General features: G+C 46.6%; 1 protein-coding gene across 19 annotated transcripts in view; it reads right to left on the reverse strand.

Annotated features, from left to right (window-relative positions):
- Positions 1-13,131, reverse strand: part of PTK2 (protein tyrosine kinase 2) — a 189,657-nt gene that overhangs the window by 155,002 nt on the left and 21,524 nt on the right. For 16 of the 19 annotated variants that reach the window (XM_018058625.1, XM_018058629.1, XM_018058623.1 and 13 more), the window contains exon 2: positions 11,117-11,213. The exons of the other annotated variants lie outside the window; for them this stretch is intronic. The gene's annotated coding sequence lies outside the window, so the exon portion shown is untranslated. The remainder of the gene's footprint in view (positions 1-11,116; positions 11,214-13,131) is intronic. 19 annotated transcript variants of the gene reach the window in all.

Raw genomic sequence — 13,131 nt, forward strand, 5'->3', positions numbered from 1 at the left:
AATATAGATGACTCTCTACTACATCGTGCTAAAAATCACCTTTCACAGTTGATACGCAGTGTACCATTCTGCCAACATAAACTCCTAGAACAGGCAAAAATGACCTGAAGTGGAAGAACACAGTAGTTATGGGGGGAGGAGAGCAGCGAGTGATTGGGACAGGGACTGTGACCATGGAGGGGCATGAAGGAACTTTCTGGGGCCCTGGGGCCCTCCCAGGCACTAAAGCCTTGCTGTGTCCTCCATTTCTTGTTTTAGCCTCCAAGACGTTACCTGAGTTGCAAAGGGCAGAGTCAAACAGTTACTAATTAGAGGGGTAAGGGAATGCAGAAAGAGAGGAGGAGCAGTAGAAACACCAGTGCTTGAATAAAGCAGGGTCCTGGTTCCTCCTCAAAGGGTAGATAACGTGTAACCGTCTGATACAGGTCTTCTACAGCAACTAAGAGCCCCACCCAGGTGGAGGACCGTAACTTCAGGCTGAGCAGAACCCAAACTGGATGGAAGTGGAAGACTGATGATTGAGATTCCTTGAACACAACCTGTTACCTCTTACCAGCCAATCAGAGGAGGGTCACATATCCTGCAGTCACTCCCTCCCCTGGAATTTTGCCTCAAGAACCACCCAGGATTCAGGTCTTTCGAGCATGAGCTACCCATTCTCCTTGCTTGGCCCTGCAATAAACTTTTCTCTCCTTCAGATTCCAGCATTTTGGTTTGTTTGGCCTCCATGTGCGTCAGGCACACAAACTTGAGTTCAATGACAAAATGACAATGGTGTCTACATTTTGGTAAGTGTATGAGCTGCAAAGGCAATGTTAACTTTTGTAAATGTGATAATTCCATGAATTACATCATGGTCATTCTGTTCTTTTCATACTGTTCATGGGGTTCTCCAGGCAAGAAGGCTGAAGTGGTTTGTCATTCCCTTCTCCAGTGCACCACGTTTTGGCAGAACTCTCCACCACGATCCATCCGCCTTGGGTGGCCCCACACGGCACAGCTCACAGTTTCACTGAGTTAGACAAGGCTGTGGTCCATGTGATCAGTTTGGTTAGTTATCTGTGATTGTGGTTTTCATTGTGTCTGCCCTCTGATGGATGAGGATAAGAGGCTTATGGAAGCTTCCAGATGGGAGGGACTAGTTGTGGGGAAAACTGGGTCTTGCTCTGGTGGACAAGTCCATGTTTGGTAAATCTGTAATCTTCTGCTGACAGGTGGGGCTATGTTCCCTCCTTATAGTCTGGCTTTGGCAGAGGTAACAGTGACCTCCTCCAAAAGGGCCTATGCCAGCACACTGCACCTCCCAGGACTGCTGCAGTCAGTGTCCCCAGCCCCACGGCAGGTACTGTGGGCCCACGCCTCCACTGGAGACTCCTGAACACTCACAGGCAAGGCTGCCTCAGTCTCTTGTGGGGTCATTGCTCCTTTCTCCTGGTGCACACAAGGTTTTGTTTGTGCCCTCCAAGTCTGTTTCCCCAGTCCTAACTCATCGCAGTATCTAAGTGGTAAAGGGTGTGACCGCTGCAACCTACTCTCACAGTAAATACATGTGCACATGTACATGGAAAGACAGAAAGAGAGGGTGGGGTGGAGGAAGGGAGAGAAGAGGAAAACACGGTTGGGGGAAGGCATGCAGGCAAATGTAACAGAATGTTAGTTTAACATCTGGTGAATCTAGGTGAGAAATCTGTATGCAGGTCAGGAAGCAATAGTTAGAACTGGACATGGGACAACAGACTGGTTCCAAATAGGAAAAGGAGTACATCAAGGCTGTATATTGTCACCCTGCTTATTTAACTTATATGCAGAGTACATCACCAGAAACGCTGGACTGGAAGAAGCACAAGCTGGAATCAAGATTGCCGGGAGAAATATCAATAACCTCAGATATGCAGATGACACCACCCTTATGGCAGAAAGTGAGGAGGAGCTAAAAAGCCTCTTGATGAAAGTGAAAGAGGAGAGTGAAAAAGTTGGCTTAAAGCTCAACATTCAGAAAACGAAGATCAGGGCATCCGGTCCCATCACTTCATGGCAAATAGATGGGGAAACAGTGGAAACAGTGTCAGACTTTATTTTGGGGGGCTCCAAAATCACTGCAGGTGGTGATTGCAGCCATGAAATTAAAAGACGCTTACTCCTTGGAAGAAAATTATGACCAAACTAGATAGTATATTCAAAAGCAGAGACATTACTTTGCCGACTAAGGTCCTTCTAGTCAAGGCTATGGTTTTCCCAGTGGTCATGGATGGATGTGAGATTTGGACTGTGAAGAAGGCTGAGTGCCGAAGAATTGATGCTTTTGAAGTGTGGTGTTGCAGAAGACTCTTGAGAGTCCCTTGGACTGCAAGGAGATCCAACCAGTCCATTCTGAAGGAGATCAACTCGGATTTCTTTGGAAGGAATGATGCTAAAGCTGAAGCTGCAGTACTCTGGCCACCTCATGCGAAGAGCTGACTCATTGGAAAAGACTCTGATGCTGGGAGGGATTGGGGGCAGGAGGAGAAGGGGACCGAGGATGAGACGGCTAGATGGCATCACGGACTCAATGGACGTGAGTCTGAGTGAACTCCGGGAGTTGGTGATGGACAGGGAGGCCTGGCGTGCTGCGATTCATGGGGTCGCAAAGAGTCAGACACAACTGAGCGACTGAACTGAACTGAATCTAGGTGAAGTGCGATATTCAGGAGTTCCCTATACTACATCTTATAACTTTTACTATAAAAGAAAAACAAATTTTTCATCTAAAAGAACAAAATACACTGTATACTTGAAACACTGTAAAGAAACTATACTTCAATTTTAAACAATTAAAAAACAAAAAACAAGGAGCAGCAAACTAGAAAGGGTGCTGGAGGGGCTTTCTGAGGCAGTCAACCCAAGTAGACCACTGTCATTTTGCTGCTGAACCCAGTTCATGTGCCCAAAGCACAAGGAGGCCCAACAAACCAAACACTGGAATCTGAAGGAGAGAAAAAGGTTTATTGCAGACAAAAAGGCAAAAGGCAAAAGCTGTGTTACCGCATACTGAAGGCGACAAGCGTTCACACTGCAGATCTCAAGTCACCCAGAAAGGCTAAAAGTGAGTCTGATATCTTTCAGTACGTTTTGTTTAAGAAGACCTGTAAGTATCCTTTGAAAAATATAGGAAAATAAATATGGTTACATATTTTAAAGTGTATAGTCCACTATTTTTTTCCTATTCTGCATATACAATAACTTTAAGCAACTCATACGAAAACTTCTCAGGAGACACTGCATGGTACCCTCCACACGAGTCGGCAACAACACGAGCCAAACCAAAGCGAACACCCCGCAAACCGTCCCCGAGTTCATGCAACAGGAGCCCCGCAGCACTTGGAAATGCCGTCAACGTAAGGAAGCACCCCAGCCTTCTCAGCCTCTGGACCAGGATTAAGTTAATGCGGGGTCCAGAGGAAAACACAGGGATGGAGCCAGACAGCAAAATGTAAGCAGGACAACTTCACCCTCTCTTCTGCTCCTCAATACGCTGCCAAGAGGCCACTAGCGGATCTTGGCCATGTGCTCACTGTACAGAGGACAACAGGCAGGAGCTGCGGTGAGTGGGGCTGGACTCACAGGGTGGGAAGCTTTATGTGTCCAGGGGAGGGCAAGGAGGGCTACGACACAGAGGGGCATGTGCAACAAAGGGGCAGAAACCAGCTCCACTGTACCACTGACTCTGCTGTAACCACACAGAGTGGCGTCCTCCCATCATAAAATCATGAAGTCATCATTTAAAACAGTGGCCTTCTTTCTTTCTAAAGTCAAACAAATTTTGATTTTTAAATAAAAATTAAAACCCTCACACACAACCTTCCACTTTAATTTCCTTCCCCACTCTATACATAAACAAGGGCCTATTGGGAAAAAATGCTAAATAAGTACTGTGGAGGACATCAAAAAGCATCACAGAGCAATAACAAGCACCCCTCCTGCATGCTTCTAAAAAACTGTACTTACAATTGCAACTGAGTCTTGAGCTCAATGAAGCCTATGTGTATCACTTTCTGTGTGCACTCTTGGTATTTCTAGCAGTGTGAAATATACCTGTATCCTACAATTACAGATGACTAACAAAACAGCTGAAGACTGCATAATTAAATTTGTCTCATTAACCAGAGAAAACATTATTTATTAATTGTAAGCTTTTCTCCAGACCTATAAGAACTTGAAATCCCCTAAAATAATTTAATTTTTAAAACATCTTTTACTTATGCTAAGTACACAACATCTGTAATATACAATCATGTTATATGAAGATAAACTACATTACAAAGGCTTTAGAGGTCAGGAATGAATAAGCATACAAAACTCAGCCAAGGACTTCAAGGTTACACGGTTTCAGAAGCTGTGTCTATGGCTAAAATCTACTTCATTTAAACTTCCAGGGTAACTCATCCAGAAAAATAAAGTTTAATCCAGCCTGAAAGAAAACCTGAGCTCAAGTGTGTGCAGTATCTGTGTGTAGACACACAGAAGTCACCTATTTTTGAAGCCTGGGGTATAATTTCCATACAGGAAAACCTCTGGTTCAGGAACTCTGACGAATGTCCTCTGTGGCGTGGCCACCACCACGCAAAGGAACAGCCGCTTTCCGTCACCCCGAGGAATGTCCTCATGTCCCCGGAAAACAGGTCTCTCTCCGGCAGCCCAGGCAGCCACTCAGCTCATCTCTGCTCTCAGAGCTCTGCCTTTACCAGAATGTTACATCAATGGAAACCCCAGCAACACGAACGCTTCCTGTTCTCAATGGGCAGAATGCTTTGGAGACGCACCACTTTGCTGCCTATGTGGTAGTTAATTCCTTCCTGTTGCTGATGCTTAGTAGGATTCCACTGCAGGGGTGGACCCCAATCTGCTCATCTGTTTTCCAGCTGATGGGCATTCAAGTTGTTTCCATTTTAAACGATTATGAATAAAGCTGCTATAAACCTTCATGCACACGACGTAAATTTTCATTTCTCTTGGATAAATACCTCAAAATAGGATTACTGGACTGTACGATAAGTATATGTTCAATTTTATAAGAAACTGCCAAATTGTTTTCCGAAGTGGTTATACTTTGCATTCCCACCAACAAAGCAAGAGAGTCCTGTTTCACATCTTTGTCACTGGACACTGTCCCCTCACGTTGTCTAGTTTTAATGGTAACCATTCTAACTGCATTGCAATGGTACTTCAATGTAGTTGCCGTCTGCTCTTCCCCAATGATTAATGATGCTGAGCATCTTTCTGTGTGCTTATTCTTATCCATATGAAATGAACAAAATACCTACTCAAACCTTTTGGCCGTATTTTCAATTGAAATTTTTACTGAGATCTTTTCTTTAAAACTGAAGTATAGGGATTTCCCTGGTTGTCCAGCAGTTAAGACTCGTGCATGCCTAGCGGGGAGTGCAGGTTCAATCCCTGGTCAGGGAACAAAGAGCCCACATGTCATATGGTCAAAAAATAGAACTTTTTAAAAAAACTGAAGTATAGTTGCTGTACAATATTACCGAAGTTACAGGTATACAATACAGCAATTCACAATTTTTAAAGGTTATGCTCCATTTATAATTACTACAAAACACTGGCTATATTGCTCATTTTGCAACTTACTTTATACCTAATAGTTTGTACCTCGGAGAAGGCAATGGCACTCCACTCCAGTACTCTTGCCTGGAAAAGCCCATGGACAGAGGAGCCTGGTAGGCTGCAGTCCATGGGGTCGCACAGAGTCGGACATGACTGAGTGATTTCACTTTCACTTTTCACTTTCATGCATTGGAGAAGGAAATGGCAACCCACTCCAGTGTTCTTGCCTGGAGAATCCCAGGGATGGGGGAGCCTGGTGGGCTTCTGTCTCTGGGGTCACACAGAGTTGGACACGACTGAAGGGACTTAGCAGCAGCAGCACACCCCCACTCCTCTAGTCCCTCCCCAATACCCCCTTCTCCAGTGGTAACCACTAGCTTGTTCTCTGTAAGTCGGCTTTTTTTGTTGCTATATTCACCAGTTTGTTGTATTTTTAGGTTTCAAATATAAGTAATAACATACAGTACTTGTCTTTCTTTGCCTTATTTCATTTAGCATAATACCTCTCAAGTTCATCCACCTTGCTGCAAATGTTCTTTAAAGAGACATCTACCCTTTGGGGAAACAGTGGAAACAGTGTCAGACTTTATTTTGGGGGGCTCCAAAATCACTGCAGATGGTGATTGCAGCCATGAAATTAAAAGACGCTTACTCCTTGGAAGAAAAGTTATGACCGACCTAGATGGCATATTTAAAAGCAGAGACATTACTTTGCCAACAAAGGTCCGTCTAGTCAAGGCTATGGTTTTTCCAGTGAAAATGTATGGATGTGAGTGTTGGACTGTGAAGAAGGCTGAGCACCAAAGAATTGATGCTTTCGAACTGTGGTGTTGGAGAAGACTCCTGAGAGTCCCTTGGATTGCAAGGAGATCCAACCAATCCATTCTAAAGGAGATCAGTCCTGGGTATTCATTGGAAGGAATGATGCTGAAGCTGAAACTCCAGTACTTTGGCCACCTCATGCAAAGAATTGACTCACTGGAAAAGACTGATGCTGGGAGGGATCCAAAGTCTATAAAAATTTCCATAGGAAAAGTTATCTCCCCACTTCTAGGGACAGGAACGGACCCATTTCCCTAGTTTTCCCAGTATTTGGTGAAACCACCTCTCTGCTCAGTCTGAGCCGGGAACCCCAGACTGTGACCCACCAGCAGAGCTCTGCACAAACAGCGGCGATGCAGGTCAGCACAGGCAACACCAACACGCCAAGAACGTGCACCACGGTCGTGCAAAGCCATGCACCGCGGTCGACGGCAACTGACAGCACAGAAAGGGGGTGCAGCGCTGAGGGAGGGCCTGCGCTTCTCCGCTGCAAAAGCAAGACCCACAGCAGGACCATCAGGGCAAGGGTTTACAGTAAAGGAACTTGAAAGCTTGATGACCACCATATGAAACCTTGGGCAAGTTTCTTAACGTCCCTAAGTCCAGTTTCTCTACTTCATTGAACTATTATAAAAAATTAAATACTAATCCGACACAATGACTGACACATAAATGGCAGCTATTATGATTATGACTATTTCCTTCACCCAAATTTCTGAATCACAATGTAAGACTGGAAACAAAGACACACTCTTCACAGGGCTATGAGCATGAAACTGAAGCCTCATACAGCAGGTAACGTGCACGCAGAGGACCCACTGAACTCAACATAGGGTCCTCATCATACACGAGAACTGCCAGGCATTTACAGAAGAGCTGCCTGGAGCTGGCAATCACTGAGAGTCTTTGTGGACCTTATTTGTCAAGATTTTGCCTCAGTACTTCAAATGCAGTGATACTTCTTTCAAAAGGTTCCAATCTAACCACCCTGGGTCTTGCATGGCCTCGTCACGAATGCTTCCTTCCTCCCTCCAGGATGCTAAGACTATGCCACACAGGTGGGACTGGTGCTCACACACCTTGGTGACATCTCCAACCCCTCTGATGCCCACATGCCCTGGTGAAGCCAAACATGGAGCAGCTTCTTAAATGCCCTGTTCATGCCTGACAACCAGAGCAGCTCGACAGCACAGCCTGGCTCCACTGACTGCTCTGCACAGCCAGATAGATGCCAACTGTGTAAAGTTTTTGTGTCAGGTGTTCTATAAGGATTTTTTCCCCATGAGTCAATACATGAACTCAACAGTTTCAGATTATCACTTGGATTCAGGAGTTCTGGTGTCTCCTAGGCTCAGATTTGGGGACATTAAAAATGTATAACAAATGTTAAACAATCAGAATGCCACATTTCCCATGAAGCCTGCTTACATCTCTGAAGAGCGCAGTCTCCACACCGTCCAGCTCCACCTCTGTGCACGTTCTTCCCTGGAGCGCCCACCCCTGCTACAGCCAGCCCTTCCCATACTCCCGCAGGCCCCTCTGGGAAAGCACTCTCCCGCGCTGCACACAGCACCACTAGGCTCAGTCACACACCTCACATCAGAAAACCAACAAACCACCTAAAGCTGAAGCCGCGGATGACACGGTTCTACATGGAATGCAGCGTCTGGCAGGTAACTTCCAGAAAGTCCACAAGGGCAGACGGTTACAGAGGGGGGTGATGTAGAGTGGAGCTGGGGCTGGGGAGGCTAGGGAACCACTGCTTCCAGCAGGATCTCGCCCGCTACCATCTACCTTGAATGGTAATTACATGAATTAACAAAAATCCACCCTGCAGTCCTTCCCCACAGCCCTCAGGATAAAGGTCCGGATCCTTACCTGGGTTCCGCACCCTCCTTCACAGTCAGGCTGCTGACTACCCTCTAGCCTCACCTGCGAACACGTCACCTGTAAATACCTGCAATCACTGCTCTAAGTAAACTACACTCACATATCCGCAAAGGCCAAGCTCTCTTGCCTGGGCCTTTGCATGAGACGTTTTCGCTCCTTGAACACTTGTGTGCTGGGCCACACACTCTCATCCTCCGGGGTCCATGTGGGCACTGTAGCCCTGGGGTGCCTGTGCCAACCAGGCTGGTCCCGGCCCTGTGAGCACGGACCCCCCGCGCTGTCTGCACACTCTCTCCCCACGGCAGAGGTCGGCACCCCAACAAAACCGACGTCACACAAGAACACAAACCATGTCCATCCTGCTTAGCACCTAGGGAAGTCTCAGGACAATGTCTGGAATTCCAGAAACTAAAAAACAGGTTTTTTGAGTAAACGGCCCCAAGAACTCAGAGTCCAATCTACCTCAGTTGTACTCAGTTGTCCTGATGCTTAAAAGACACCTTTATTAACAAAATGGGGGTCTTCAGAGGGTCTTGAGGCAGCCTTCCTTCCTGTCTACCACCTTCCCACAAATGTTAACCCTGAAAATAATCTCCACACATATTTCAGTGACTCAACTCCTCCAAAACTTTGCTTTGCTTTCCTAGAATTAAGGTTGCAAAACACCTCCATCCCAAGTTCCTGCCTCCAGCACACACACCAAATCAAACAAGAACCAAGAACCAACTCTGGCAAAGCAGCTCCAGAAGCAGAGCTGCTCTGCAGGGGCCAGGAGGACCAGGAGCTTACGATGGCACACTCAGAGGGATGGGGGTCTGGCACTTAGCATCGCAGCTCCAGGCTGACTTTGGTGGAGGCCAGACTGACTCCTGTCTGACTATCTGTCTGGAGGAACACCAGTTAGACAGTTATCTTTCTGGGCTTAAGTATTTTCAAATACTGGTGGGGAGGGGACAAGCCAGAATCAGTAGACTATCAGCAGTCCTGGTGCTAAAAGCTCCACTGAGCTGGGGAAGAGGCCCCTGGCTCATCAGGGCTGGCCTGCCTGACGTCTCACCGCCCTCCCACCAGGCCTTTCTTCCGCTGCATCGTATTTCAAGAAGAATTCTGAGTGCCTTCAACTAAATATTGCCCCGCATGTACACATCGCTCCCTGTGCTGTACCAAGGCGAGGTGTTTTTACGCGCTAATGTTGCTGAAAAGCTACGCTTGATATTCTGCCTTGCTTGGATCTACTAAGAGAAGTTATTTTGTGGCAAGCATTAAACATTCCTTCATTCCGCATTTAGTAAAAACCACCTATGAATCAAACAAAAGATGCAGAGGTGAAATAAAAAATTTCTTTTATTTCCAAGACTCTCAGAAACAGACTTGCACCCAAGTGGATGTTACATTCACAGGTACAAACATATCATCTGGATGGAGGGGGATGCAAAGAGCTGGGCTGTGACTTCATGACCTGCAACACCATCACAGCACGCAGCTCAGGCTCCTCACACAGCCAGTAAAGAGTGGGGTGAATTGGAAAAACAGGACTAAGACTTCCGGCCCTTGCTCGGAAATTGAAACTGCATGACATAATTTCCCTTCCCTAATACCTAGCCTCTGTAGAGACAGAGCTGCTTGGGGGAAAAGAGAACAAAGCAGGAAAGTGAGCTGACCCTCAGAAGGAAGTAGAAAAACTTTAACCAGGGCCCTGCCACCTGGACATCCAAGACAAAGACACTGGCCAAAGTGAAATTCAACACAGTTATAAACTGTCATGAGATCTGAACCCATCAAGTTCAAGTTCATGAGGCTTTTACCAACACAACATATTGGTACAACAGAGTGCTGACCAAAGCCAGCACCCCAAGAGACACACATTCATTTTCTCTGGCTGCCTGTCCTCAGTTCACCACCAGACTCACCAGAGAGCAGTCCTCAGACATCAGACAAACTGGGATAGAACCTCAACTCTACCACTTCCCCACTGTGGGGCATGAACCAAACCCCACAGCTACAAACGGCCACATCATAAAGAGCCCAGTCTCTCGGGCCCACCCTCCCTCCCAGGAAGTGACCACTGCTGACATCTGTGAGCACGTCACATACCTCTCACCGCCTGTGCCTGGGGAAGGGCTATCATAACGCCCTGCTGGATGGGAAAGCCAGGTGTAGGCAGTTAGTAAAGCGTAAGTAGCTAAGCTGCCATCTGAATGCAGAGCCCCTGAGAACCAGGTATCAGAGGAAAGGGCACAGGCCCTGAGTCAGACACAGTCTGCATTCCAGCTCTGCACTGGGACCTGCAGCCACCCTGTCCTTCAGTGACGCACATGTGGGAGGGGAGTGGACCCGTCGCATACCCTGGCATTTATCAGGTACCAGACCCTATTCTAGGCTGCCCAAGTGACGCTAGTGCTAAAGAACTTGCAGGAGACGTAAGAGACACGGGTTCGATCCCTGGGTCAGGAAGATTCCCTGGAGGAGGGCGTGGCAACCCACTCCAGTATTCTTGCCTGGAGAATCCCATGGACAGAGGAGCCTGGCGGGCTACAGCTCATGGGTTTGCGAAGAGTTGGCCCTATTCTAAACCATGTGCTGTTATTGTTGTTAACCATATACACAAGAAGGTATATAAAGTATAGAAGGTATACATATAGAAGGGACTAAACAACTCCTATTTCTCCTCCCACCTTCTCTGTAAAATTCACTACCTCTTGTTTGTTTCCACTGTGTGTCAAAGAAACCCTATGACGGGGAAAGAAAAATCAAAACAAAACAAAACACCAAGACACAAGTGTAGCAAGAGAATCAGACTCACAGTTCAGAAGGCCACTGAAACTCCGTGAGGAAGTCGCAGGGTGATTCACAAACACTCCTCCTCTCTCTTTCCCCTTTCCATAGCAGTCACAGAGAACCTGACAAGGAAAGACAACGTGCGTTTATAAAACCACCTCTCCACCACTTTGTCAAAGAGCCACTGTGCTCACCCCTCTCAGAGCCAGTCTCATCACCTACCACACATGCAGCGCCAGACCTGGGATGAGGGGTAAAAACATGCCATCAAGTCCCTGTCTTCAAACCTACATTTCAGTCAAGAAAACACATGTGAAAACCTGGAGACTACTAAAACGTATCAACAAGCACGCATTAATATGACACGGAGTTAGCTAACAAGCTCAGGGAAAGATCACAAACAATATATACAGCTACTTCACCCTCTCCCGCTAAAATTACACTGAAGAGACATTTTTAAAAAAATTGAAAACAAAACACAGCTCAGGCAGAACTGACAGTGGAAAAAGAAAATTCTGGAAACTTTGAGAAAAGCTTCTCACACGGAAGATAAAGACGAAAACAAATTTTTTAAAAAGAGAAAAAAGAAAAAAAACTTGGAGGAAACAGAAACTATGAAAGATTGGAAGCATAGTAAATGACTCAGCAGGCCAAGAAAGCCAGGCCCTAAGCCAGCAGTGGGAAAACTAAGACCCGATTCCACGTCCACAGGCATGTCCAGAAGGCTCAAGAGCGGGCAGCACCGGTGTGGGCAGGACAGGGCCTGGCCACAGGGAGCAGCAAGTCCACTCAAGCCCCAGCCAGAGCCTCAGCCCCAGGCGTCCAAGCGCTGCCCCATCCCTGATGGCCACTCCCAGGAAAAGCAGAGTGGCTCTCGACCGAAGGCCCCCTGCCCAGCTGGACCACACACAGGCGGACTTCATCACCACACAAAACTCAACGGTGGGTCCTCACGCTCCCCACCCCTCACCCACCCACCCAGCCCTCAGATTTCTGTAGTCAGAATTCCACACGAAAGAGACTAGAGAATATTCTTGGGGAATATAATCAGACCAAGAAGAAAGACCTGAAAATACATTGGGGATTCCCCAAGAAATCGTCCACCCATGATACCCTGATGTAAAAGTCAAAAGGCCCTCCCCATGTCAGACAGAAGGAAGGGGTTCTGGAGGGTTGGGAGGTAAGGAAATAACTTGAGAGAAACAGAAACTCTACAGTCAAAAACCTAGAGATAAGAAGATGCTGCAATCAATAAACAAAAATAGGATGCTCATGAATATTCAAGAACCTGAACATAGAAGTAAAAAACTAAAAAGAAGGTTAAGTTAAATTCAAGACATCTCCCTGAGAGCAGGATAAAAAAACGAAGGAAGAAAGGGAAGGACGGTGGGACAGAAGTATACTGGAGAGAAAGAATAAGAAAAATACGACAGCCAAGACAGTTTTGTGGGTAATAAGACTTCTGGAGAGAAAGAACAAGGAAACAGAAAGGATAAAAACATCAGCACAATCACTTGAAAAAATTTTCCCAGAGGAATGAAAGTTACCAGAATGAAGGTCCCCACTAAATAAGCAGGACAGTAGATGAAAAGAAACCCACACTTTATGACATTTTAAAAGAGCTGGACAAATTTTTAAATTCCTACAAGCTTCTAAAGATGGGAGGGGGAAAAGTTACATTGAATAAGAAATTAGAATAAGTTTCTGAACTGAAAACCAGTAGCATGGAGCACAGGAAGCAATGGATCAGAGCGATGCCGACAGAACTCCACACCAGCCACACCTTAATCACACCAGCCACACGTTAATCACCCTCCTCAATCACGCTCACTCCCTAACCTTCTGCTCCAAGCGTCCTACCTCAGGAGGCCACTGGAGAAGGTCCTCCACCGAAATGGAAGCATAACGAAGTAGGAGGCAGTCACGGGAGAACACGAGCTTCAACAAGGACGTGACGGTGGAGGGAGCTTCCAGAACAGGAGCCGTGGGCCAGGAGAGGAGGACGGTCAGAGCAGAGAGGCTCTGGAGAAGGAACATGAG

This window comes from Capra hircus, chromosome 14, assembly GCF_001704415.2.
Source record: "Capra hircus breed San Clemente chromosome 14, ASM170441v1, whole genome shotgun sequence".
NCBI classification, from domain to species: Eukaryota; Metazoa; Chordata; class Mammalia; order Artiodactyla; family Bovidae; genus Capra; species Capra hircus.